This window comes from Mirounga angustirostris, unplaced genomic scaffold (assembly GCF_029215605.1).
Source record: "Mirounga angustirostris isolate CCGP_5_RB_7025 unplaced genomic scaffold, mMirAng1.0.hap1 SCAF_3, whole genome shotgun sequence".
Taxonomy (NCBI): Eukaryota; Metazoa; Chordata; class Mammalia; order Carnivora; family Phocidae; genus Mirounga; species Mirounga angustirostris.
The window spans coordinates 135,561,579-135,589,236 of record NW_026991711.1 but is presented as its reverse complement, the minus strand read 5'-3'; the positions used below and the strand labels follow the sequence as shown (position 1 = coordinate 135,589,236).

The window sequence follows — 27,658 nt, the reverse complement described above, 5'->3', positions numbered from 1 at the left end:
TACTCAGCCATCAAAAAATGAAATCCTGCCATTTGCAACATGGATAGAGCAAGAGTGTATTACGCTAAGTGAAATAAGTCAGAGAAAGACAAATACTGTATGATCTCACTCATAGGTGGAATGTAAGCAAGAAAAGAGATGAACATATGGGAAGAGGGAAAGAAAAAAAGGAGAGCGGGAAACAAGCCATAAGAGGCACTTACCGATAGAGAACAAACCGAGGGTTGAGGGTGGGGGATGGGCTAGATGAGTGATGGGTATTAAGGAGGATATTTGCTGTAATGAGCACTGGGTGTTCTATGTAAGTGATGAATCACTGAACTCTACTCCAGAAACGCATATACACTGTATGTTCACTCGCTAAAATTTAAGTTAAAAAAATTTTAAAAAGAATATAAAGCCAAGGGGGTGGGGGGGAAACCAAATAGTCAAGTGTGATGTTGTTAAGTCTTGACTGAGGGGATATAGGAAGGAAGCTAACATTTGGCGAGCTCCCACTATGTGCCGGCACTTTGCTAGATGCTTCTTACATTATTTTATTTAATCCTTCAAAACAGTGCAGGAGATAACACTGTTGTGCACATTACGCACATGAGGAAACTAAAGCATAGGAAGGTTAAATAACTTGTCAAAATCACAGAATTAGCAAGTGGCAGAGCTTGTAGGATCTACCTGGCTGGAAAATCATTGCTCCTTTCACTGAGTAGAAACACCATGGCAAACTAGAGAGTTCAAATCTCTACTTCTATTTTTGCTTCTGGTCACTGCTGCCATCCATTACAGAAGGACTTTGGCCTTGAACTTTTCAACTCATTCTTTAGTGTAGATATCACCATCACATGGTGTGTTAGTCCAGGTCCTCCAAGAAGCAGAGCCCAAAACAGGATCAGATGTGCAGAGATTTTATTAGGGGAAATGTTGATGTGGCAGAATATGGGGCAGGAATGAGAAAAGGTTGAGAGTTATCAGACTGCAAAGCAAGTCTGATCCCAGTGAAGAAGAAAGGGAAGGAAGATTAGATGGAAGGTTCCTGGACCACTAAGCAATCTCAGGAAGCTTAGAAAGCTTTTGGGAAGTCCTTAGCCAAAATAAGCTATGAGGGTGATGACTCTGGAGCCAGAGTCACCTTGAACCAAAGCTGAGAAGTCCCACACCTCCTAGGAATGAGCCTGCCTTAGTATCCCTGCCCTATTCAGCCATTGGACAGGAGCAGCTATGAGCATCATGGTCTCTGTGTAACTGCTAGGATGGACAGAAAAGTGAAAGACAGGGCGCCTGGGTGGCTCAGTTGGTTAAGCGACTGCCTTCGGCTCAGGTCATGATCCCAGGGTCCTAGGATCGAGTCCCGCATCGGGCTTCCGGCTCAGCGGGGAGCCTGCTTCTCCCTCTGACCCTATCCCCTCTCATGCTGTTTCTCTCTCTCTCTCTCTCTCTCTCTCAAATAAATAAATAAATAAATAAATAAAAAGAAAAGTGAAAGACAACCCACAGGATAGGAGAAGATATTTGCAAATCATATATCTGATAAGGAACTTGTATCCAGAATATATAAAGAAAATACTTCAATAATAAAAAGATAAATAACCCAATAAAAAATGAGCAAAGAATCTGAACAGAAGTTTCGTCAACAAAAATATACAAACAGCCAGTAAGCGTGAAATGATGCTCAACATCATTAGTCATTAGAAAAATGCAAATAAAAGCCACAATGAGATATACTTCACACCCACTAGGATGGCTATGATTAAAAAGATGGACAGTGGGGTGCCTGGGTGGCTCAGTCGTTAAGCATCTGCCTTCGGCTCAGGTCATGATCCCAGGGTCCTGGGATCGAGCCCCACACTGGGTTCCCTGCTCTGCAGGAAGGCTGCTTCTACCTCTCCCACTCCCCCTGCTTGTGTTCCCTCTCTCGCTGTGTCTCTCTCTGTCAAATAAATAAATAAAATCTTAAAAAAAAAAAAAGATGGACAGTAGCAAGAGTTGACCATAGTGTAGAGAGTTGGAAAGTTCATATATTGCGTGTGGGAATGTAAAATGGCGGAATTGCTTTGGAAAACAGTCTGACTGTTCCTCGTAAGTTAAAAAGACTCAGTGATTCTACCCTAGGTATATATTCAAAAGAATTGAAAACCTATACCCACACAAAAACTTATACACAAATGTTCATAGCAGCATTATTTATATTAGCCAAAAAGTGCTCATCAACTGATGAAGGGATAAACAAAACGTGGTCTATCCATAAAATGGAATATAACTAGGTCATAAAAAGGAATGAATAACAGAATATTATTCAGCCTTAAAAAGTTAGGAAATTCTGTCCTATGCTACAACATGATGAAACTGGAAGACATTATACTAGGTGAAATAAGCCAGATACACAAAGACAAATAATATTTGATTCCACTTGTGTGAGGTACCTAGAGTAGTCAAACTCATAGAGACAGAAAATAAAATGGTGGCTGCCAGGGGCTGGGGGTGAGAGGGAGGGAGGAGTCATTTTATGGGCATAGAGTTTCATTTTTACAAGATGAAAAGAGTTCTGGAGATTGGTTGCACAACAATGTGAATGGACTTTATGTTACTGAGCTGTACACTTGAAATGGTTAAAATGGTAAATTTCATGTTTATGTGTATTTTACCACAATTTCAAAAAGGGCAAAACAAAATGGGCAAAAAAAAAAAAAAAAAAAAGGAATGAAGTACCGATATGTACCGTTAGGTGGATGAACGCGAAACCGTTGTGGCAAGCCAAAGAAGCCAGACCTAAAAGGCCGCACGTTGTATGGCCCCATTTACACGAAATAGTAAAGACAGGCAAACCCATAGAGACAAAAAGTAGCTTAGTGGTTGCCGTCGCTGGAGAGAGTAGAGAACGACGAGGAGCAACTGCTCATGGGAACAGAGCTTCCTTTTGGAGCGATTAAAATGCTATGGAATCAGAGAATGGTGACGGTCGCCCGACTTTGCGCATACAGGAAAAACTACTGAACTGTATACTTTCAAAGTGAGTTTTATGGTACGTGCATTATATCTCACTAAAGATGCTATTTTTTTAAAACGCCGCAATGGGTTGCAGAGCCCATCAGCACGGGAGCCTCAGTCAATTACACTCCCTGCAGTTGCAGATCTAGGAGGTGCCTTTTCATGGCGGCCACACACGAAGACCTATTACAAGTATATTTTTGGTGTTGATCATAATAGTTACCTAAAATGCATTAAGTGCAGCTCTGAGCAGAGTAATGGGCTAAATTAGTTCCCCCAAATGATTTCCTTTTCCAGGATTCAGTAAGTGCATGGTCCTGATTTTCTCACTGAGGGTACATGAGTTTTGACACCGCTATTTCCCTGCTGCGACCGTTCTGCTTCTGAGAGAGCGAAGGCTATGTCAGCAGAAAATACGAAATGGTTTCAGATCTACTTTGTGACCCTAACAAACATAAAAGTAGGATGAAGCGACTTGGTATTTTCAACTGCTGACCAGAGCCACACTTATGCAAACTGTCACATGAGTCATTGCTGCCGTCATCCTCACTTTGGGCAAATGAAATGGAAAGAATGAGGGATGGGATGAGCCCTGGTGAAATAAGACGGGAATGCTTGTGGCTCAAGGTACACGGTGATTTTTTAAAGTTCCAGATTTACTAGCTTAAGTGGAAGATAAACCAACATCCAATTTAAAATAAATTTCCCAGAGACGTAGAAGGAACAAAAGGAGGGAACACTACCAGAAGTCAGACATTTCTCAAATTACTTTACTTAAAGATATGTCTTTGGAATCATGTGAATGTGATGCGTGATTAAAATAAAATGGAATAACTATGAAAATTTAAAAATCCAGTTAGTAAACCGGACTGTGTATTGAGTGGGTAGCTTAACTGCACAGAGAAGAACTATTTCAAGGTATTTTAAAACATAATAATTTGACTGGGATGTACTCTAAGGCAAAAAGAACTGCAAAAACAAACAAAATTGAATTTTTTCCAGTAGTCATATTGTTAGTGTCAATAACATTGTTATAGCTTATTCTAAACTATTATGTATGTAATAGGATAAAGCAAATAAGTAATTATGTTAATTCAAGGAGAGCCAAGATATTCAACAAAAAATTACAAATATAAAATCAGAGAAGTTAAATAAAAACCATGTAACCCTAAATTTGAATTAGAAATGTAAATGCATAATGCATTTTTTTTTTTTTTTTTAGAGATTTAATTTATTTATTTGACAGAGAGAGAGCACAAGTAGGCAGAGTGGCAGGCAGAGAGAGAGGGAGACGCAGGCTCCCGGCTGAGCAGGGAGCCTGATGCGGGGCTTGATCCCAGGACCCTGGGACCATGACCTGAGCCGAAGGCAGACGCTTAACAACTGAGCCACCCAGGTGCCCCAACATAATGCATTTCTATTAAAAAATATTCCCTGGTTCTATCTATTAGAAAAGCCTAGGGACAATGATGAACCCCAGCTCATCAGTCTACCGTAGCACCAGACTGTAGTTTCTAAATACAACTTCTCACCAAAAGGAACTGGCCTCTTGGGGAAATGGCTAATTAACTGGGGCAAACATGATTCTGATGAGTTTGGAATATCTTGTCATATTAGAAAGCAAGGAAGCTATGAAAAGCTATGGGGGTCGTGATAAACGGATTCAGAGGCCAATTTGAAGAGGCTCCCATGGGACAAATTTAAGCATCAAGATGAGTAATAACTGCAATGGAATGAAACACATTAAAATCTGTGAGGTTATAATGATGCTAAGCAAACAAAAAAATATTGGTCATCTTTGGAGAATGCTAGGGAACCAAATCATTTTTCTTACAAAAAGGAAAAGAATCCAGCATTTATTCTGCCTTTCCTGTATAAATTATACCTTAGGACCATAAAACTGCTGATAAAAGGAAGTTTTCTTGATAGGGTTAAGCTAATAAGTGAAGAAGAATGATAAAAATAGAATATGATCATTTTGCCACCTTCTAATGAATTAATGCATATAGACAATGGTCATCAAGTGGCTGCTAACATTACAGAAGACAACCAGACATTTTCCGCCCCCTAGTGGAAAGTCACCATTATGACATATTCTTGATAAGCAAACCTGAATCCAATAGAGGTGTCAACAACCTATGTCTATTTCAATTTCAATTTCCCTGACTTAACCTGTATGTATTGTCCAGTAAGGCAGGCACCAGCCATTTGTGGCTATGTGAATATAAATTATAGCAAAATAAAATAATTCTATCCCTCAGTCCCGCTAGTACAATAGCCACACATGCAGATATAGAACATTTCCATCACCACAGAAAATTCTACCGGACAGGGCTGAAACTCTAACTACTAGTTTACAGGCAGTACAGGGAACTGAAGAACGTGATTCACACAGCATGAGGATTCAACCACTAAATCTAGGATATGGGAAACTATAGAACAAATGACCCAGCCCTTTCAACGAATAAATTACAAGGGGAAAAAAGGAGGGAGACGGAATGGACAATTTAAAAGAGGCTTAAGAAAAACAACCAAATGTAAAGCATGAGCCCTTTGGATCCTGATGGTAAAATTCTGAAACACATTAATGTGGAAAAATTTAAATATTGATGATACTTGGTGATAGGAAGAAAGTATTTTTTTAAGGAATAGTGATATTTTTGGTTATGTCTAATGAAAGATCCCTTATCTTACAGAGGTATACCCTAAACTTTTACCAAAAAAAATGATTTGATGTCTATATTTAGCTTTAAAGTAAACCAGTAGGCAAAGAAAATTAATCAGGACATAAAGGGCATTAAGATTTGCTGTATGTTGATAACTCTTGATGTTGGACATTCCATTAAAGTATTCTTGCTTTTGTATATGTCTGAAGTTTTCCATATAGGGGCACCTGAGTGGCTCAGTTGGTTAAGCATCCAACTCTTGATTTCGGCTTAGGTCATGATCTCAGTGTTGTGAGATCGAGCACCACATGGGGCTCCATGCTAGGTGTGGAGTCTGCTTAAGATTCTCTCTCTCCCACTCCCTCTGCCCCTTCCCCATCCCTCTTTTTCCCTCTCTAAAAAAAGAAAAAGAAAAAGAAAAAAACATTTTTTAAAATAACTGGTTTATCTTTTAAATTCATAGAATAGGTCTGAAGCCATTTGGCATTTTTTTGTTGTCATATTTTTTTATTCTCCTTGTCAGAACATTTGAAGCAGAGAAATGGTGGCATTACGGTCTGCTGCATTGTTCTCTGACATGCTTCTCATGCTGTGAAATTACCTAAACTTGCTTTCCCATTACATTAGCTGTAAGACCACTAAGGTAGGTGTGTCCAGTAGCCATGTGACATCCAATGTATGCTCTGAAGAGATCATGATATCCAAAGAACCATGGAAGATGCTGGAAGCACAAAGATGAATAAAATACAGTTCTTAACTTCAGGGAGCTTACATTCTCATGGGGAAGTGGTCATATAATAAATAAATTACTATAATAAAGTACGCACAAAGTTTAGAGTGGCCTGAAGAAGAGATTGGTGGTTTCTCTCTTGGGGTGGGGTTAGAGAAAGCCTTCATTAAAGAAGGCAGACTTTGTACAACATTTTAAAAGAACGAAAATGTGCTTTCCAGATTGATAGCAGAAGCAAGGACAGACAGGCATGGAAGAGGCTGGTATGTTTGGGAGACCATGCACACAGTGACTTGCTGCTCTGGAGGTGTTGGTTAGTAAAATTCCTGTGTCTTTCAAGTAACTTAAGTCTTACTAATGGGAAATTTAAATTCAATTCAATAAATCCAATTCAATAAACTCTCATTTCACTCAAGGGAATACCTAGCAAAGCAAATGAATAACTGAAAACATTCTACCATTGAAGCACTTTCTATGCACTGAACACTCTCCCAGAGTCTGTGGAAAGCCCAAAAGAAAATAGGAAAAAAAGGATTTTCTGGTCTTGTTAGAGAGGTAGGATTTACATGTGTGGAATAATGACAAACAATGAGTAGCCCTACTGGGCCAATGTGATTCCTTCTCTAGGCAAACTGATCTGCTAACACAAAAGGAAAAAAGAAACAGAAAAAATGTTAGGGATTTTTAAAATCCAATCTATGTAGGATTTTACAACTATGTATGTGTGGACATACGATGAATGCATGCAAATTTAGAGCAGAGAGGAAGCCTAGAAAATGGAAACCAGCTGACTTTTTAGTAGGGTGGGTGGGATTGTGATTTTTTAACTCTTTAAAAATTTTAGTACTATTATGTTAATAAGTAGAGGAAACTTTCTAAAGCATACAATAATTTGGACTTAAAACAGAAAGATCGTTCTTAAAGATTGAAAGGAAATGGGAGACAGTAAAAAAAATAAGGCCTAAATAACCTTTCAATTTTGGTAAATTCAAACTAATCAGTTCTCCTTGGCTGGGAAGAAATGATAAGAAACCTAGAATATTTAGAAGCCGCATTAAAACAAAGCTATAACATCTCTCCCGTGCAGGCTCTGGGTAATTCATTTGGTTAAATGGGTGTGCAGAAAGGAGACCGTTTCCCTCAAACTGAACAATTTCGATGTCTAATTTGAGGTCAGATCCCTTTTAGCAGAAGACGTTTTTTGTCTGGCGAATACGGCAAATGCCAACCTCTCCCACTTGTCCTCTCTCTGGATTATTTGCTTACTCTGGGAAATGAAAGGATGGCATGGTTTGTGAACTGGGAGTTGTTATTCTTTGCCTGCATATCATGTTGGCGCTTTTTTTTGTAAGAAAAACCATAAGAATATATAAAAGTTTTTGATGAATAGAACCCTTTATTTTTAGCAGAAAATGGATGGAACAGTTTGGGGCTTTGCGGCCGCCCGTTGCTGTCGTGAGCACCTCCCACCGCCTTGACTTTTTATTCTGCTGCATACTCGGTGCCAAGATTTACATGGCCGCTGTGGGGAACAACTGGATTGAGCATAAGTAAGAATAACTGCTTTTCCCCTGGGGAGAGACAAAAAGGATAAGTGCACGAGGTGCAGAGACAATATTACCGGGAGTTATATTCTTGTTCAGCTCTTTTATTCGCTCTGAATCCTGGATTCTGTTGCAAATAATAAAAGCAAGAAGCCAGTTGGCTTGGAGCCAAGGTCTGGGATTAGTAGAAGAGACCATTTTGTTTGGGGCTAAAAATATGTTGGTCAGTGATGGTTCTATACATTACAAATACGGCCGTTTGGATGGCAAGTTGGTTTTTTCATAAATTGAGATATTGCCAAGGAGGTGCAAATTAATAACAATTTGGATGGTTGGGAAAGACGAGTTTCTGTCAGAGCACCTGGGAGCCCAGACGGTGTTCGTACACACCTGTTACTACTTGCAACACGTCCTCAGTTTGCAACATGTTCTCTGAGTTTGGGTTGGATTGTTATTATTCCCTTAACAACCTGCACCTTCCCTTAGTTCAAACTGTGAGGTACTTTTTACTCTAACACTAAAATCAAATGATGTCATTTTTTCCTTTTCGCTCTCATCTCAAATTCAAATATTCCCCTCCTTTTTTTTTTTTTTTAATTTTCCAGAAAATAGATTGATTTGGTTGAAAGAACTCATTTTGAATTCAGGCAAACTTGGGTTGGAATCTTAGCTTCCCTACATGCTACCTATCTTTAATGATCCTAGGGAAATTACTTACTTTTTCTTTACTTCAATTCCCTCCTTGATAAAATGATAAATGATAATAATACATATCTCATTGGGTGTTGGTGAAGATTATTGGGAATATATATAAAGATCATTTTGCACTGCACCTACGCAATAGTAATATTGCATAGTAACAAAATTTTATCTAGATCATTATTGTGGGGTAAAGCAGCGTTCAGAAGGAAATTTATAGCTTAAAATATAAAAAAATAAGAAAGCTTTTAAAAATGAAAGGAGTATTCAACTTAGAAAGTAAGGAAAAGACAAAGAAGATGTTTATGTTATAAACAGGATACCTTCTATTTCTAGTTCTATGGAAGACTAGATGTCCAGAGAATGTCTTCCAATATGGAATTTAAAATTCTGGATGAAACATACTTTTATTTATTTATTCATTTTTTATTTATTTGACAGAGAGAGCAAGCACAAGCAGGGGGAGCAGCAGAGAGAGAGGGAGAAGCAGACTCCCCACTGAGCAGGGAGCCCGATGTGGGGCTGGATCCCAGGACCCTGGGATCATGACCTGAGCCGAAGGCAGACGCTTAACTGACTGAGCCACCCAGGCACCCCGAACCATACTTTTTAAAAAATATATTTTATTTATTTATTTGACAGAGAGAGACAGCGAGAGAGGGAACACAAGCAGGGGGAGTGGGAGAGGGAGAAGCAGGCTTCCCACGGAGCAGGGAGCCCAATGTGGGGCTCGATCCCAGGACCCTGGGATCATGACCTGAGCCGAAGGCAGACACTTAATGACTGAGCCACCCAGGGGCCCCAAAACATACTTTTAAATACCTTTTAAAATACTTGGCTGGCCTATTGGGAAAAGGAAGAATATCCCTGCCACAGATAATAAAAAAGTAAAAGTCCCAAGAGGTAGGCCTGTCTGATGCTGGTGTTTGCCAGAGGTTTCTAGTTAACTTTGGTAGCCATATGCTGAAGAGGATAGACAAAAACACAAGGCCTGTAAGTGCTGAGAGGACGGCCTGGAAATTTCCCACATGAAGCCAGAATTCTAGAAAGGTTATACTAGGTCCATTCAAGATGGTTGAACTGGGGGGTGGTGGTGAGGGTGGAACACCCTACAGAGAGAGACAGTGAGGGGAATTTACCTGTCATCTTTAGATCTAAATAAAAAGAAAAAATGGGGGAAAATACTTGGAGAATATCTAACCACAAATTTGTTACAGCACGTTTGGGGCCAGAATTTATACCATCTGTGTTATCTACTCCCTAATAAATCTAAGACAAATATTTGGTTAAAAGTGCTCCCAAATATTTGGTTAACAGGAATGGAATAACAAATAAACCTAAAGAAAGTAGAAGGATGGAAATAATAAGCGAAAAAATTAATGAAACAGAAAATAAACAGCAAAGTACACCTTTTGAAAAGAGTAAGAGTAGTGACAAACCCTCAGAGAGCTTGACCAAGAATGAGGAGAAAACACCAACAACATAGCATGAAAAGACTACATAACTTAGATGCTAAAAGGACTTAGGAAAATACTGGAACACCTTTGTCAATAAATTTGAAAACAGATGAAATGCACAAATTCTTAGAACAATTCTTTTCAAACTTTCACCTGTACCCAATCATCTGGAAAGCCTTTAAAAACACAGATTGCTGCCCCCACCCAACAAGAGTCCCTGATTTCATAGATCTGAGATGCAGTTTGAAAGTTTGCATTTTTAGCAAGTTCTCAGGTGATGAACCATTGAGGACATTGTCCCAGAAAATATCAATTACCAAACACTCTTCACAAGAAAGAGAGATTATTTTATAGCCTCATGCTTTCCTACTTTTTTCACATAATGGCACACACATACAGAAAAACCCCATAATATTGTATAGCGCACTCGGGTAAACAGATGAGTCTGCTCTTGAACTCTATTGATCCCAGCCCCGCCTCGACCTACTTGCTCTTGGCAGCCCCAGTGATTGAAGGATCAACCTCCTGGGCTCACCTGTACCCCAGACTCCATGTACTGATGTGCTTGTATTCAGACGTACTAGTTATTTACTGCTGCATAAAAAATCACCCCCAGATTTAACAGCTTAACATAACACAGTTATTATCTCACAGTTTCCGGGATCCCTGGATCAGCAATCCAGATGCGGCTCCTCTGGGTCCTCTGACCCTGAGCTCTCCCAAGGCTGCTATCGAGATGTGGGCAAGTGCTACAGTCATCTTCAGGGGAAGAATCTGCTCCAGGCTCACTTACTTGGTTGTTCGCAAGAGTCCATTCCTCCTGGGCTGTTGGCAAGAGTCCGTTCCTCCTGGACTGTTGGTCTCAGAGCTTCAGTTCCTCTCTGGTTGTCCTCTCTGGTCCTCATTCCTTGCCTTGTGGGTCTCTCTCCACAGCTACAGCTTGCTTCTCAGAGGTAAGCAAGAAGAGAGAGAATGAGAGTTGGGCAGAAGTCAGTTTTTGGAAACCTTGTCTCAGAGGTGGCGCCCGTCAGTTCTGCTGTATGCTGTTGGTGCAGCCCAGCTCAAGGGGAGGGAATTACCCACAGGCATGGGAACTAAGAGGGGGAGCTCATGAGGGGCCATCCCGAAAGTCTGCTTACCACACCGGAAGAGAAACTGCTTGGTGGGAGGGTTAATGCACATGTTCAGCTTTCCTGGATAGTTACAGATTACCATCTAACAGTATATGATAGTAACCATTACTACAAATTCTCACCAACACTTGCTAATGTCAGACTTTTTCATATTTGCCAATCTGATGAGTATAAAACAGGAACTCATTGTAATCCTCTAGCAGCTAATGAGGGTGAGCGTATTTTCATACGTTTATTTACCACCTAGATGTGTTCTTCTGTTCAAGGCTGTTGCTATTTGTTCATCTGTTTAGTAGGTTGTTATCTTTTTCTTATCAATTCAAAGGAGTGCGTATGTCTGGTTACTAAACCTGAGTGTCTCCTCCTCCAGTTTTTGGCTTCTGTTTTCACTCTCTTGATATCTTTTGAGGAGCAGCAGTTTTATTATTTTAGTGTAGTTGAATTTATGCTGCCAGTTTTGTGTCAAGAAATCCTTTGTTACCTCATAATTAGAAACAATATTCTACGTAGTCTTCTAAAATTTTAAAGTTTTGCCTTTAAGTCTTTTATCCATCTAGAATGGATTTTTGTGTATAGTGTGAGGTAGGAATTCACTTAACTCTTTCCCTCTTATGACTCATCAGTTAGTACTGAAGGGTCTGTCCTCCTCCTAATCTGCAATGCCATAAATAAGTTTTCCGTATATTCATCTATTCATGGATCTTACTCTTGACTCTGTTTTGGTCCATTGATCTATCTCTGAACTGATACCACGTCCCAAATTACTAAAGACCTTATAATAAATCTCAATAGTTGGTATTTCGGTTATTCCTTCTATTTGTCCATCTCCAGGACTGTTTCGGCCATTCTTGTTTCTTTGTTCACTGATATTTTAGGACCAGCTTATCAACTTCCATGAACAGAATATCATTAAATCTATAGGTCGTTTTAGGGAAATATTGTTGACATCTTTAATGTCTTTTACTGAAGTTTTTAAAAAAAGATTTTATTTATTTATTTGAGAGACAGCATGAGGTGGGGAGGGAGAGGGAGAAGCAGACTCCCCACTGAGCAGGGAGCCTGATGGGGGGCTCGATCCCAGGACCCCAGGATCATGACTTGAGCTGAAGGCAGAAGCTTAGCTTAACTAATTGAGCCACCCAGTCCTTTACTGAAGTTTTATGATTTTTTTCCATCAAGGACTTGCACACCTTTTGTTAGATCTATTCCAAGGTGCCTTATATTTTTTGTTGCCATTGTAATTAGCATTGTTCCTTTCTGTGTAGGTGTCGCTGAATTGTAGATTTGCAATTATGTTTTGTCTATTGACCTTAGATTGGCCTGAAAGTTTCTTTTCCCAGTTTTTGCCTGGTTTTAGAATGAAGGTTGCGCTAGCTTCAGATAATGAGTTGGACACTATGCCCGCTTTTCCTATTCTGCAAGATTTCATGTATGATTGAAATTGTCTCTTGAATGTTTGGCTGTTCTTGCCATTAGAAATAGCTGGGCCTAGTGGTTTCTTTGTTGGAAGATTTATAATTCAATTTCTTTAATGGCAATAGCAGGGTTTTCTATCTGGTGTGCCATGGAAGCAAACTGACGGGTTCTGAATGGGTTTTAGAGATTTTAAGCCCTCAGCCCCGAAGAGGCCAAGACAGGCAGGTGAGAAGCAGACGTGGGGCTGCTCTGGCCAAGTTGCCTCTGGTCATAGGCATCCTTGTCCCTTTACCCCACTGTGCCTTTGATATATATTACTAAACTTTTTGATTTCTCCATAAAGATCTTGCATATGTTTTGTTGGATTTATTCCAAAGTGCCTCATAATTTGTCATCATTGCAATCGGCATCTTTCTTCTAATTGTGTTTTCTAAATATTTGTTGCCAAAGTATAAATTTGCAATTGTAGTTTATTGATCTGATTTATGGCCAGCTTACTAAAGTCTGTTATTAATTCTAACAGTTTTTCTATATCATAGCCCGTGTGTGTATGTGTGTGTGTATGTGTGTGTGTGCGTGTGCCATGCTGTGAGGAAAGTTAGGAAGCATTGTCTCAGAGAAAGTCTAGCCCTAGTTTCTTCATCTATGAAATGGGATTGAAAAAGTATGTGCTTCATAAGATTATTACGAAGATTAAATGATCTGGGTTAGGCAGCAGAACAGGAGCCAGATGCTGTGTGTAATTACTGCTAGATGTTTTCATTAGTTTTTCATCTTTCCTCTTCCTTAAGACCTTGTGTTCCTCTCCTGCAGGCTCAACTTGATGCCCCAGGCCATCAACAGTGGGTTTTGACCTTTTCTGGGTCTTCTGCCCATGTTTAGATCCCAAAGGATGCTTTGCATCCTTACTCCAGCAAAATGCAAAAACACATAATTTTGCATATAATTTGAGGAAGGTCAAGATCCCCTTATCTATATGCATGGATCTTTCCCTGCCTCCAAAAGTTTGTGGAACTAGGTTAAGAATCCTGCTGTAAAACAATCCTCCTAGTTCTCTCGAGGGTTTAAGCTGTGCTAGTGGGATCCCCTAGGGATTTGGTACGAATGTACTTTGCTCCTAATCTGGCCATGACATTCTATGTCAGTTCTGATAATGAGATTTGGTCCTGCCTGTCTGACCTACAGCCTAACTTTGGTATCAGGGCCAGATCTTACTTTCCTGTTCTTGAGCCTGCACCTTGGCAGGCTGTTCAGGACCCCCAACGTCCCAGAGATGGGGGGTTCTGCCCTTTTAAGATTAGTCCCTCTAGGACAGGGTGTCTCAGCATTGGCACCACTGACACTTTGTGCTGGACAATTTTTTATTGTGTCTGTCTGTGTGCAGGGGCTGCTGTACGCATTATAGAAGGCTTGCCAGCATCCCTGGGCTCTACTCATTAGATGCCATTAGCACCCCTCAATTATAACAACTACAAATGTCTCCAAATATTGCCACGTGTTCCCGGAGAGACAAAATCACCTCTAGTTGGGAATCACCACTCTAGGGCCCAAAGTCCTGTCATTAAGCTTGTGCCTGATGCCTAGAGTCCTGCTCTCTGCTGACAGACCTCTCTAATACCAACTACCAGCCTAGCTCTCCAAATATAACTTGCTCCTGGGTTTCTCAGGGCCACGTTCTTCTTTCCAATAAAGAGGCCACTGTAATTCTTGCAACATCTTTCTGGCGCCAACAGCTTGGCTGGACTACCAATTGTTCTGTCTCAAGATGCAATTTTCTCTGGCTGGCGTGAATGACCCTCCATCCCCCACAGTTGCTAGCTTTCCTGTAGGGACGGGGTGGAGCTGATTTCAGTCTCTGGATCTGGTCGAGATCCAGTTCTTGCAAGAGGGGCTGTGTTGAGAGATAGAACAGTGAGAATGTGTTTGTTTTCCTTGGAAAAGTAATCTTCCCAGCAGTTTTATGTGAGAGAGCCTGTCCTTTTCCTACGTAAGTGCAGATAAAATTTTCTGAAGGCGATAAATTGCCCCACTCTACTGTGCAACAAGTCTAGCTGGGAATGAGCCGCAGAACCACAGAATGTACAGCCTTAATAAATGCCAACAGCACAAAAGTGGTGAGCTTAGTAACAGCCTTAGAGAGAGTAAGAAAGATTGATTGATTGAAAGCTTCAAGCAAAGAACAGAATGAGGACAAGAACATTGTGTAATGCTTTTCACAGACAGCATATCTACAAACCACATGAGAAAGAGAGAGTAGAGAAAGTACTGAACAAATTATACTTCGCAGTATCCTAAACCTGGCCTAGTTAATCATAGTGGAGTAGGGGTTGCTGGGAGGGCCCAGCGCCTGAAAGGTACTCCAGGGGCTGACACAGATATTGACATTGGGAGGAAATCCACTCAAGTAGGTAAGAATGGCATGCAATGGCTCTAATCAGTTGGAAGATTATTTCTCTCCCATGTGAAAGTTTGGTGGCTTTCTTTTGTAAAGTAGTCAAGGGCCCAGGTTTTTTTCTCTCTTGTTGCTCTATTATCGCTCGAATATTGCTCTCATCTTCATGACCAGGATGTTCCCTTCCCACACCCATATTCCTGCTAGCAGAAAGAGGGAGAGAAGGAAGTCACACCCCTTCCTCTTAGAGGCATAACCCAGAAGTTGCACACATTATTTTGGCTCACGGCCCATTGGCCAGAATTTAGCCATATGGCCACATCATATGGCCATGCCTAGCTGCAAGGGAGCTAGAGGTTCTGGAAGGCTGCATGCCCACCTAAAAATCAGAGGTTCAATTTTTCTACCACCACCAGCCTGAGCACTTCTCATTCTCAGTCTTTCCTCCAAATTCAATTTCCCAAAGCTCCAAGAAACTCTCTGGCAGATCCATTGTTGGAAGCAAAAGATGGAAAGGAAAAGAGTAGGCAAAGATGAGTCTTTTTTAACAAAAAGGGGTTGATAAACACTTAAATTCTGTTTACTCCTAAAAGAAAGGTAACTTTTAGTATAACGCCATCAGGCAGGCAAACTGACCTGATCCTGTGCTATCACTCTACAGGAAGACTTGTCAGCCAGTCGTGGTTGTGCAGTTCCAGAAAAGCCTATGGCGGGATTGTGGGCTCCTGGACAGTGAGGGGACACATCCATGTTGAACTGGCCCTGAAGGGCAGCCAGGGTGCTGAGGCAATCACCCCGAGCAATGCTCATCTTCCAAAGGGTGAAATTTAATTTATGGACGCCAGCATGTTCCTGGGATGGAAAGAATTAGAAACCTAGATGAGAAATGTGTCTTTGGCCACACTAGAAAAGATACTCCACTGTACTGAGAGACTCTAGATTCTGTGGGGTGTGTCTCTTGGCTGGATGGTCTCAGCCGTCTTGAATATCACGAGGACCAGAGGTCTGTGGTTGTAGGACACCACAGGATTATAAGGCTGTGAAGGCAGAAGTGGAAATTAGTTAACAACTATTTACATAAAAGATATTTTGACAAGGTATATGTAAAATTTTTTTGATGTATGTCATTTTATAAGATTATCTTTTTATACTTTTAAATAAACTTTTTTTTAAAGATTTTTTTTTTTTTTGAGAGAGAGAGAGAGAGCAGGAGAGGGGGGAGGGTCAGAGGGAGAAGCAGACTCCCTGCCGAGCAGGGAGCCCGATGCAGGACTCGATCCCGGGACTCCAGGATCATGACCTGAGCCAAAGGCAGTCGCTTAACCAACTGAGCCACTCAGGCGCCCCTAAATAAACTTTTTAAAAAAGATTTTATTTATTTATTTGAGAGAGAGAAAGAGAAAACGAGGGGGGAGGGGCAGAGAGAGAAGCCGACTCCCCACCAAGCAGGGAGCCCCATGCGGTGCTCAATCCCAGGACCCCAAATTCATGACCTAAATGACCCTGAGATCATGACCTGAACCGAAGGCAGAAGTTTAACTGACTGAGACACCCAGGCACCCCCATTTAAATAAACTTTTCAAGAGTAGTTTTAGATTTACAGAAAAACTGAAAAGATAGTGCAGGGTTCCCGTATGTATCTTATACCTTTATTTTCAGAGATAAAGGAATTTTTACAGCATAGGAAGAAGCATAAACATCTGCATCTTTGTATCTTATATTTTTAAATGAAGACGTTTTTATTCTGAACATTTTAATGGAGAAATTAAGAACAAAATGAGTCAGTAGAAGAAAATTTTAAAAGGTCCCATTTTCACTGTTTCACCACTCCCTGAATGTGAGATTTTTAGTAAATCACTTAACATCTTCGCACCTCAATTCTGTCACTTATAAAACAGAGATAAAACTAACATTTCACAGAGTTGCTGTGGTGACAACATAATAAAGTATATACGAAATATCTGTATGTGGACCTATTATAAAGTCTGAAACACTGATCAAATCATGGGTCTAATAATTATTCTACAGTATCTGTGGTATTTTAACTGACTGAACACAGTATGTGAGCTGACATGCAGGGGTTAATTAATTTAATTAGCTTGTCATATTGTGGGCTGTTGACTCGGTAAGGAAGGGTTGCTAAACTGATGTTAAAAAAAAAAAACCTAGAAACCATTAAATAATTAAATATCCACTTATAAAAACAAGTAGAATAATATTACTATGTGAATAAATATTATAAAAGTTTAGGTGATTTAATAATTTTCCCCCAATAAAACAATTTAATATGACTGACAAAGGATGTGAAAAAGAAATAGTTCTTAAGGGTGTGTTGGATTTACTATGCCTACTTCCTAGGATAAGGAGCAGAAAAATTGCATGAGATTTGTGTCTGGAAGTGGATTTTATGAACCAAAGAGGGGATGAGGATTTTCCTAAATTGCTGAGGTACATGGGGATGCTTGTAATAGATTTTTTTAAGATTTATTTATTTATTTGAGAGAGAGAGCGCACAAGGATGAGCTGGAGGGGTAGGGAGAGGGGGAGAGAATCCTAAGTAGACTCTGCCCTGAGCACAGAGCCCCACACAGGGCTAGATCTCATGATCCTGAGATCAGGACCTGAGCCAAAACCAAGAGTCGGATGCTTAACCAACTGTGCCACCCAGGCATCCCTGTAGTAGATTATTAACAATGATAATTATCTCTGGGTGATGGCATTTAATTCTTTTTTCTACCTTCTAACGTGTCCAAATTTCCTACAATGAACATGCATTGTTCTTTTGTAATAGAAGTTGTTTAAATGCCAACTGTCAATATTCAAAGTATATGGTGGGTTACCTTACCTTGTTAAAACAAAAACGGTGAAGTATTTGTTTATTTATTTTTTCCTGGTTAAAAAAAAAATGTGATATTTCCTGAAAATCACTAAGCGTGTTCTTCACAATTCAGATTTCCAACAGGCCACCGGTGATAGTTGAAAGATTCCAATAATGAATGGAGGAAAGGGCAAGCTGCTTCATTCACATTTGGGGATCCATGATATAGCATCAGTCTCAGATATAAATCCTTGATTTTTCTCTTTTATAGAATTACTAATATGGAAAGAAAAGCTGCCTATGGTCCTCTGGAAATTAGAGAGAATGCTAAAAATAAAGAGCTAAATTTTTCTTCCAAAAGCAAGGTCCAAATGAACTGGCTTGAATAAACACATTATTGAAAATAGATAGTCATTTCAACTCTGCCCCTTTATTTGTGGACGTCATTGTGTTTTATACAATTAGGAAACGCAAAGATGAGACATAGGTATACTTGGTCTAATGGGAATATAATCTTGGTCCTTCCTGCTCAAATGTGGTCCACTGACCAGCAGCATCAGCATCACCTGGGAGCCAGATGGAAAACCAGAACCTCAGCCTCCACCCCAGATCAGCATTTGACAAGCTCTGCATTTGACAAGATTCATACATACATTGAACTTTGAGCACCACTAATCTAGTGAATATTCGGCTAATTTTGAGCTCTCCTACCTGACAGTATTGGCTAACAGATTCAGCTGTTCTGGAGCTACTTCTGGAATGTGGAGGTAGGTCATTGGCATCAGGACTTCTGAGAAGTTCATCTTCCTGTTTGTGATTCATCTAAAGCCTGCTCAAACTGATCAGGAGTAAATATAAAAGGTGGGGCCATTATTCAAAGGAGTTATCAGAGCTTTGTGCAAAAACTGTATTACAGGAATTTATCGTAATATCTTTATAAGAATAGAATAACTGGGGCGCCTGGGTGGCTCAGTTGGTTAAGCGACTGCCTTCAGCTCAGGTCATGATCCCAGGGTCCTGGGATTGAGGCCCGCATCGGGCTCCCTGCTCTGCAGGGAGCCTGCTTCTCCCTCTCCCACTCCCCCTGCTTGTGTTCCCTCTCTCGCTGTGTCTCTCTCTGTCAAATAAATAAATAAAAATCTTTAAAAAAAAAAAAAAAGAATAGAATAACTGAGGGGCGCCTGGGTGGCTCAGTTGGTTAAGCGACTGCCTTCGGCTCAGGTCATGATCCTGGAGTCCCGGGATCGAGACCCGCATCGGGCTCCCTGCTCAGCAGGGAGCCTCCTTCTCCCTCTGACCCTCCTCCCTCTCATGCTCTCTCTCTATCATTCTCTCTCTCTCTCAATAATAAATAAATAAAAATCTTAAAAAAAAAAAAAGAATAGAATAACTGAAAACAATCTAAAGTTAGATAACAAGAAAATAAAGAAATGATGACGTATCTAATAGCCGCAAAGTAGCCATTAAAAGCCATGTCCTGGAAGAAAGTTCATTGGTATGGGAAGATGTCCACATCATATTCCCAAGTAAACAAACCGGCTACAAAACGTGGCCTGATTCCATTTTCATTCTAGAAATATACACAAGAAAAAAGACACTGCAAGGGCATGCCCCCGTATTTCCGGGGGCTACAGATATACAGTGCTTTTTTTGTTGTTTTATTTTCATCATGTTTTTCACATTTTCTGCATCAAGCAGTTTTTCTTTTGTACAAAGAGAAAAAGAAGAGTGTCATAATAAAGAAAAGCGATCCAGACATAGCCCTGTATTTCCGGCCAGAAATAGTAGACTTTTTTTTTTAACTAGAAACTCATTTCTACTCTGATTCAATTATAACCAATACTCAGTAATGGCACTAACTTACTTTTGCCCTAGAGCAGTGGTTCTCAATCCTGGCTGTTTGTTATCATCACCCAGAGGGCTTAACCAACCAACCAATTAACACAAACCAAACAACACAAAAACCCCTGGTCACTGGGAATTTTGAAAATCTTCCCAGAACTGAAAACCACTACTCAGGATGGGTGGAAGGATATTCATTGTTCATTTCTGAAAACCATTACTACATTATGTTTTAGTTATAAAACCCTACAGTTATGTATTTTGGGTTGTTTATTAAAATACATCTTTCAAATTCCTGTCACCATCATTTATACTGATTTCAACTATATTCAACAAACATTTATTGAGCATCTAGATTATGTGTTCTTTGTGAGTCTCACAGACCCAGGAGGTCAGGCGGAGAGATATTATTAAATCCATTACACAGAAGAGATATCCCAGATCCCACAGTTCCTTAGGCAAAGGGCTCAAATCTGTGTTCCCAGATGCCAAAGCCAGTGTTCATTCTCTCACCACATTGTTTCTAGTGTTCTACATTTATGAACAGTTGAGAGAAGGCATTTTTCTAGTTCACGGTTCTTTTTCTTTATACATCCCAAGCATGCTTAGAATGTTTATATCTGAGGAATGTGAGAGAGTCTTCCTTACACTGAAAATTAGGTGGGGCACCTGGGTGGCTCAGTCAGTTAAGCATCTGACTCTTGATCTCAGCTCAAATCTTATCTCAGGGTCTTGAGTTCATCCCCCTGTGGGGCTCCATGCTGGGTGTGGAGCCAACTTAAAAAAAGAAGAAAAAAAAAGGCAGTGTCAGCTCAGAAATTTCTGAGGACCACTATTATCTAATCATCCTTTTAGGGGCCTAGGTGCTCAAGGGCTCAGAGCTTCCGAATCTGGGCACTGTAAGACAGAGTAAGCAGACTAGAGACTTGATGTGACATTTCCCAGCTGAGTCTGGATTTGGGCGAAAGCGCCCTGCAAGAAGAGACCCCTGGTACCAGCCATATTTTACCTGCTATCATGATTCCGCCCTTTATAAAATGCAAATTGTTTGAAAGATCATCTGTTTCTTTGGTTATTGCAGATGTTGACTTCCCCTGTGCCTTCACAATATAAATGTCTTACTTAAAATTATTCACAGGCCTAGTAAATTTGGAAAATAGGCATGTTTTAAACATAATAAAGTATTTCACCTAGTGTACCGAAAAAAACGAAGGAAGAAATGTGAGACTGCTCTAAATCCCAGCTCTAAAAGAAACAACCAAATCTGACTTTGAAACTACAACCGCCCTGTTGGTGAGGAGGAAGTCAATGGCGGCCGCAGTTGCCCGTGGAGCCCCTGGTTGGCTGCCGAGGAGTTGCTGCCACCTCGTGGATATTCCAGAGAGCGCAGCCAGGGAGGCGCTTCAGCCACACTAAGGGAGCAAGGGCTTGGCAGCCCAGCTAGTCAGTCACACTTTGATAATGCTTCAGCTGAGCTCACTTACTGCCACGGAGGACGAAAGGCCTGTGCCGCTTATTATGGGTTTGTGGTGCTTATTAATCCACGACAGTATTGTTTTTGATAGACAACCTAAGATTAAGCCTAATAAAGGACTCTGGGATTGTGGACTCAATAATTTTGCTGGCTTGAGAACAAAGAAGAAAGTCAGTAAATAGTACCTGGATCGTCCAGTGATTACTCCATCTTATAAATTACTGTTTTCTCTTATTCCAGCCCACAGTCTGTCATTCTAGAAAGTATGATATATTAATTTTTAGCTAAGCAATATCCACAGGGAGTAATCAGAGTCAGCACTACACAGGTGTTTTTCCAATGAAAAAGGTTACTACTGGAATTATTTATAAATGACATCAGAACTCTGAATACTAACAAAGTGATTTTCATCTGCTTATTAAGTATCAGGAGACAACACATGCACCAAATCATGTTGTTCTGGCTGACATTTGAAAGGTCACGCATTACCCAAGAAAGAAGCTCCCGCCCTCAAGGTGCTATCAACCTTCCTTCTTGTCCTTCTCCTTTTTTCCTTTTAAACATGATTTTAAATTTATTATGAAATAGTTTAGTCCTACACAATGGTATTAAAAATATGATATTGAGGGGCGCCTGGGTGGCTCAGTCGTTAAGGGTCTGCCTTCAGCTCAGCTCATGATCCCAGGGTCCTGGGATCGAGCCCCGCATCGGGCTCCCTGCTCAGTGGGAAGCCTGCTTCTCCCTCTCCCACTCCCCCTGCTTGTGCTCCCTCTCTCGCTGTGTCTCTCTCTGTCAAATAAATAAATAAAATCTTAAAACAAACAAAAAGCAGCAAGACCCATTAATATAAAAAATTAAATAAAAAATTAAAATATGATATTGATCATGCTTGACCTCTTCACTCAGCTTAACACAGTATTATCAATACATCTGGAGCCCTCTGTGTACCCCCACTGTGTTCCCTCGTTTTCCTTCACAGTTCCCACTTCCTAAATTTGGTGTTTATCATTCCCATTTGTTTCTTTATGTTTTTATTAATATATAATATATTAATATATATTAATATAATGCAAAGTATCAGTTTTCATGTTTTTAAAACTTTATTTAAATATCATTTTTCCCTGTATCCTGAGTATTTTTTTCGTTCAATGTTGTGGTTGTGAGATTCACCCATTCCACTAGTCTGCTAGAGCCGCCATAACAAATTAGCCCACACGCGGTGGCTTAAAACAACAGAAATGTATTCTCTCACAGTTCTGAGGGCTAGAAGCCTGAAATCAAGGTGCCCACAGGGCTGTGTTCCCCCTGGGGCCCTAAAGGAGAAACGCTTCTTTGCCACTTCCACCTTCTGATGGCTCCAGACATTCCTCAGTTTGTGGCTACATAACCCCAATCTCTACTTCCATCCTCACATGGTCTTCTGCTGTCTTCCTCTCTTATAAGAACACTTATCATTGGATTTAGGACCCATCTGTGTAATCCAGGATGATCTCCACTCAAGATCCTTACTTACATCTGCAAAGACCCCAAACAGTACTTGGGGGAGGCAGGTTTCCAACCCATGCCCCTGACCATTGGATTCCATGGCTTCTGAGCTCAGATAGCTGGGATTGCTGCTTATTTAAAAGAAGAATATTTAATGTGGCATTGGTTTTCATGCTTAACCCATATAGGTAAAAAACTAACTAGTATTAAGAGCCTACAGTGTAAGGGAATGGTGCACTGGCCAGAGAGGCAGGAAATCTGAGTTCTGGAGTATATCCTTGATTGCCCTCCAAACTCCAAGTAACAGGATGTTATTTTGTCCCCATTCCTCTTCCAAGCCACTTTACATGATTTAACCAGCAGGGAGGTCAGTGAGAAGAAATAACCCAACCCATTCCCCAAGTTTGGGCTGGGAATTCGCAATGGGATTTTTTTAAGCACTTAACGTTTTTTTGATTACTAAAGTAAATAATCTCACAGAAATTTGGAAAATTATTTTAAGCCCACTAATCTAATCTATTTCTCATCTGCACATTTTTACAGTTGTAATCATTTGAATCCAGTTTTATAACCTACAATATATCATCATTTTCCTTGTTGCTATATAATCTTCATAAATGGTTTTTTAAAAGACAAGTATTTTTATATCTTACAATCACAGAAAATGAAACTCAGAAGACTGGTCTACTGAAGGCCCCAGAGTTAGGCAGTGATAAAGCTAGGGACCATAAAGCAACTGTAATTTATAATGCATAAAATGTTGTAACTGTTACAAGGTTTTGTTTAGATATGTGGATATTTCTAGTAGAGATTTGCAAATCAGTACCTGGGTATCTGCTGCTTCACAAACCACCCCAAAGCTTAGTGTCTTAAAACAATGACTGCATTTATTTCTCACATGAATTGTAATTTGAGCAGGGCTGAGCAAGGACAGTTTGTCTTTGCTCCCTTTGCACCCAGTAAGGATATGGCACCCCTATCATCTGGGGTGGCTTGAGACTGATGGCTGAGGCCCTCAGGAAACTCGTTTACTCACAGTTTGCTGGTTCATGCTGGCTGTGAGCCGGGACCTCAGCTGCAGCTGGGGCCAAACACCTATTCATGGCCTTTTCATGTGGCTGTTGGCTTCCTACTAAAATGGCAGCTGGGTTACCAAAGGCAAACATCCCAAGAAAAAGAAAACAAGGTGAAAGCTGTCTCTCGTTTTGTAATCTTGTCTGAGAAGTAACACAGTATCACTTCTGCCATATTCTATTTGTTAGAAGCAAGTCACTGAAGCCAACTATGATTCAAAGAAAGGGAAATTAGGCTCTGTTTTTTGTTGGGAAGAATTTGAAATAATTTATGGATATGTTTTAAGATGATCACAACGCACCCACTGTACATAAATAATTTACATTTTCCCCTACATGCAAAATACACTCATCACCCAGCACACGCACACACGCACACACACCCCATACCTAGACCACTTAAACGTTGCACCTGCTGTAGCCTCACACTCAAGCTTGAGGGTCATGATCTGCACACATAAATCAGGTGCAGGTGGAGCAGAGGCTCCTTGGGTACTCTGCTCCAGATGCAGCTCCTCTCAATCTGAAGGCCGATGAATCAAGAGACAAGCCAGCTGCCAACCACGTCTAATATACGGTGGTGGGACACTCCCAGGATCAGCACTATACACACTTCTGTTCAAAAAAGAAAAGCAGGAGGCGTACAGCCATCCCTGGGACACAAGAGCTCCGAATCCCACCTGAGCTCAATTCGCCAATTCCTCCATCAGGACTCAGCGCTACTTCCTGGAAGTAGCTTTTGGCTCCACCCACTGCACCCCTGGTTCCATCCCTGGAGCCAGTCTTCCTTCTCCACTAAAAGAGCCCATGTTTACCGCTCATAGTTCTTCAGGTGGCTCTCAGACCTTAGAAGTCTGGGGATCCAATAGCCAGACTGGCCCTCTCAGTCTAGAATGATTGTAATTAAAAAAAAAAAAAGTTGTGGGCTTCTTATGAATCAGTGTATCAGCAACTCAGGCAAAAGCTACTCCCATAAATCTCGCTTAGCCATTCTTTACCTTAGATTCTCCAAAGCTGCCGTCTGGTAACCCCCTTTCCATTTGTGGGCCTTTTCCTCCACTTGCAAACGTCGACAAAGCAACACCTGAAATCTTTGCCAGCACTTAGTCACACTGGTGGCCTCACCTTTGAACTGTGGTTTCCTGAGATCACTCTGAATCCGATCTTTACCTGGAAGCCATTTCATTTGCCACTTGGAGAGGTGGGAAAAGAGAAACTGTTATTTTCCAACCCGGCAGTTCCTGGGTCCTTTGTACGCAACAGTTCTTTCTTCTCTCTCTCCTCTTGCATTTTGCTGCAGCCAGGGAAAAACCAGGCAGCCCCTGTCATGCTGCCTTAGGTCATTCTGTTAATCTGTGTATTTTCTGTTTTCCGTATTACCACAGATCGACAGTGTTGCTGAACTTTCTACCACTTTATGACAGCTCCCAATAACATTTTCCTTACTTTCCTGTCAACCCTCACCAATAACCTCTTCAAAAGCCATGAAGCTGGAGCGCCTGGGTGTCTCAGTCAGTTAAGCGTCCAATTCTTGATTTCAGCTCAGGTCATGATCTCACGGAGGTGAGATGGAGCCCCGTGTGGGCTCTGCATTGGCTTTGGAGCCTGCTTGAGATTCTCTCTCTCCTTCTCCCTCTGCCCCTTCCCCCACTGCTCTCTAAAATAAATAAATAAATCTTAAAAAAAAAAAAGCCATTAAGCTTCCACTAACAATTTCTCGAAGACCTTCCCAAATTCTGCAGTCTGACCAGTCCTGAAGTCATTGCTACATGTTTTCAGTTTTGTCATGGTACCAAAATCTGTTCCAATTATTTGTTGCTGTACAACAAACCACCCAAAAACGTAATGGCTTAAACTAGTAACAGTATCTATTTGCTCCTGACTCTATAATTTTGGGAGAACTTGGAGGAGACAGTTTCTGCTGTGCTCAGTGTCAGCTGGGGTGGCTCAAAGATTGGGGGAGAGAACAATCTGAAAACTCATTCACGTATCTGGTAGCTGATGTTGGTTGTCATCTGGGAGTTCATCTGGAACCGTTGTTGGAATACTTATGTGGGATCTTTCCTTGTGGCAGCTTGGCTTTTCCACCAAATGGTGAAGTGGTTGGGTTCCAAGAGCAATCATTCCAAGGGAGAGAGCCAGGGAGAACTTCGTCTCAGAAGTCACATGGTATTATTTCTGCCACATTCCATTCTTTAGACATGAGTCACGAAGTCTGGGACATGTTTAAGGGAGGGAATTGGATTCTACCTCTCAATGGGAGGATGGGAGGAGTGTCAAAAAATTAAAGAACCTGTTTATAAAACCACCAATAAAAAGGTATTCTTAGCTCCATTCTACAGATGTAGAAGCTGTAATTCAGAAATGGACTTGCTGAAGATCTTACAATCAGTGAGGGATAAGGCTTGGGATCAAGTGTACTTCACATATCTCGTTGCCTAATATGTAATGTACAATCTATAAAGCACAATGCTACAGCCTTTTACTTAGGAAAGCAGAGATGTATGTGTGTGAAGGAGAGGGAGGTAAGGGCAGAAGTTTTCTAACAGGCCTTTGCACATACAAAATACTCCAATAATGTTAGAATCTATACAGAGCACCTGGGCGTGCATGTAATAGCTGAAAAATCATCAAATGGCACATTTCTGGATTCCAAAGAGTAAACATTAATAATTTCAATTGAGCTTTCTTAGCTTTTTAACACAAGTAAAGGAAATATATAGTTATGAATCATAGAACATTATTACTTTTTTGTATAATGAAAAATGAGTTTCGTTTGCTGTTAGTGTTCTTTTAATGAATCAAACTGTCATACTGGCCAGGAACATCTTCAGTCCTGACCTCAGAGCCTCTAACTAGGTTTGATTTACCCCTTGACCGCTGTCTACTTTGACACACAATGCACTTCTACTTTACTACCCCCATATTTGGCTAAGATAACTGAGCACGGTGGAGTTCTTTAAAATAACATGACATTGTTTCAACTAGTTTGTTCCCCATGACATTGGGTGGGCTCTTTGGAGTCTCATAAAGAGGGAATGTGCTCACCAAATTTTGCCCAAAGGAATTTTTGTTCTCATAGTTAAATTTCTGATTAGCGGTCAGTTTTCCTTATTGATTATCTCATATTTCTTTTTCTTCTTTTTTAAAGATTTATTTATTTATTTGAGAGGGAGAGAGAGAAAGTGAGAGAGCAAGGGGAGGCACAGAGGGAGAAGGAAAGAGAGAATCTCAAGCAGACTCCACACTCAGCACAGAGCCCAATGTACGGCTCGATCTCACGATGCTGAGATCATGACCTGAGCCAAAATCAAGAGTTGGACGCTTAACCAACTGAGTCATCCAGGCGCCCCTATTTCTTTTTATTTCTTATTTAATTTAATTAATTAATTAATTTATTTGAGAGAGAGCGAACATGAGAGAGAGAGAGCATGAGCAGGGGGAGGGGTAGATGGAGAAGGAGACGCAGACTCCCCGCTGAGCAGGGAGCGGATGTAGGACTCGATCCCAGGACCCTGAGATCATGACCTGAGCCGAAGGCAGACACTTAACCAACTGAGCCACCCAGGCACCCCTTTATCTTTTTCTTACATTTATCCATGTCTGTGTGAGTTTGCATTTGAGTGTGAGTACATGTCCTTATGTGAGCATTTTTCAATTCGTTTGTTTTCTAGTTGTTTACTACTGGTGGCCCTTTAAATTTTCTTGGTAAGCATGTTGCTGTGCAATGAGGAAAAACAATCAAATTATGATATACCAAAACCAAAACAAAATGCTGTGCCTAGCAATGTATCTAAATATCTTCTGAGAAGTATAAAAATAGCTTTTCCTGACACTATTATGTCCTTTATGGCCATGTTTATCCTGTGTAGTTTTTCTGGAACAAAACACCAGTCTCTATTGATTTTGGCCCATGTTTCCCATATTTGTTAAAATACATGATCTTA

At 40.6% G+C, this 27,658-nt stretch overlaps 1 long non-coding RNA gene across 4 annotated transcripts in view; it reads right to left on the bottom strand.

The window, feature by feature from the left end:
- Window positions 1-26,950, bottom strand: part of LOC135363890 (uncharacterized) — a 43,386-nt gene extending 16,436 nt beyond the window's left edge. For 2 of the 4 annotated variants that reach the window (XR_010410182.1, XR_010410183.1), the window contains exons 1-3: window positions 20,328-26,948; window positions 15,656-15,871; window positions 10,872-11,021 (exon numbers count right to left, since the gene is read on the bottom strand). This is a non-coding gene — a long non-coding RNA (uncharacterized LOC135363890). Of the gene's footprint in view, window positions 1-8,787; window positions 11,022-15,655; window positions 15,872-20,327 lie in introns of those variants that run through there. The other 2 variants (XR_010410184.1, XR_010410181.1) reach the window with 2 other exon arrangements.
- Between the last annotated feature and the right edge of the window lie 708 nt (window positions 26,951-27,658).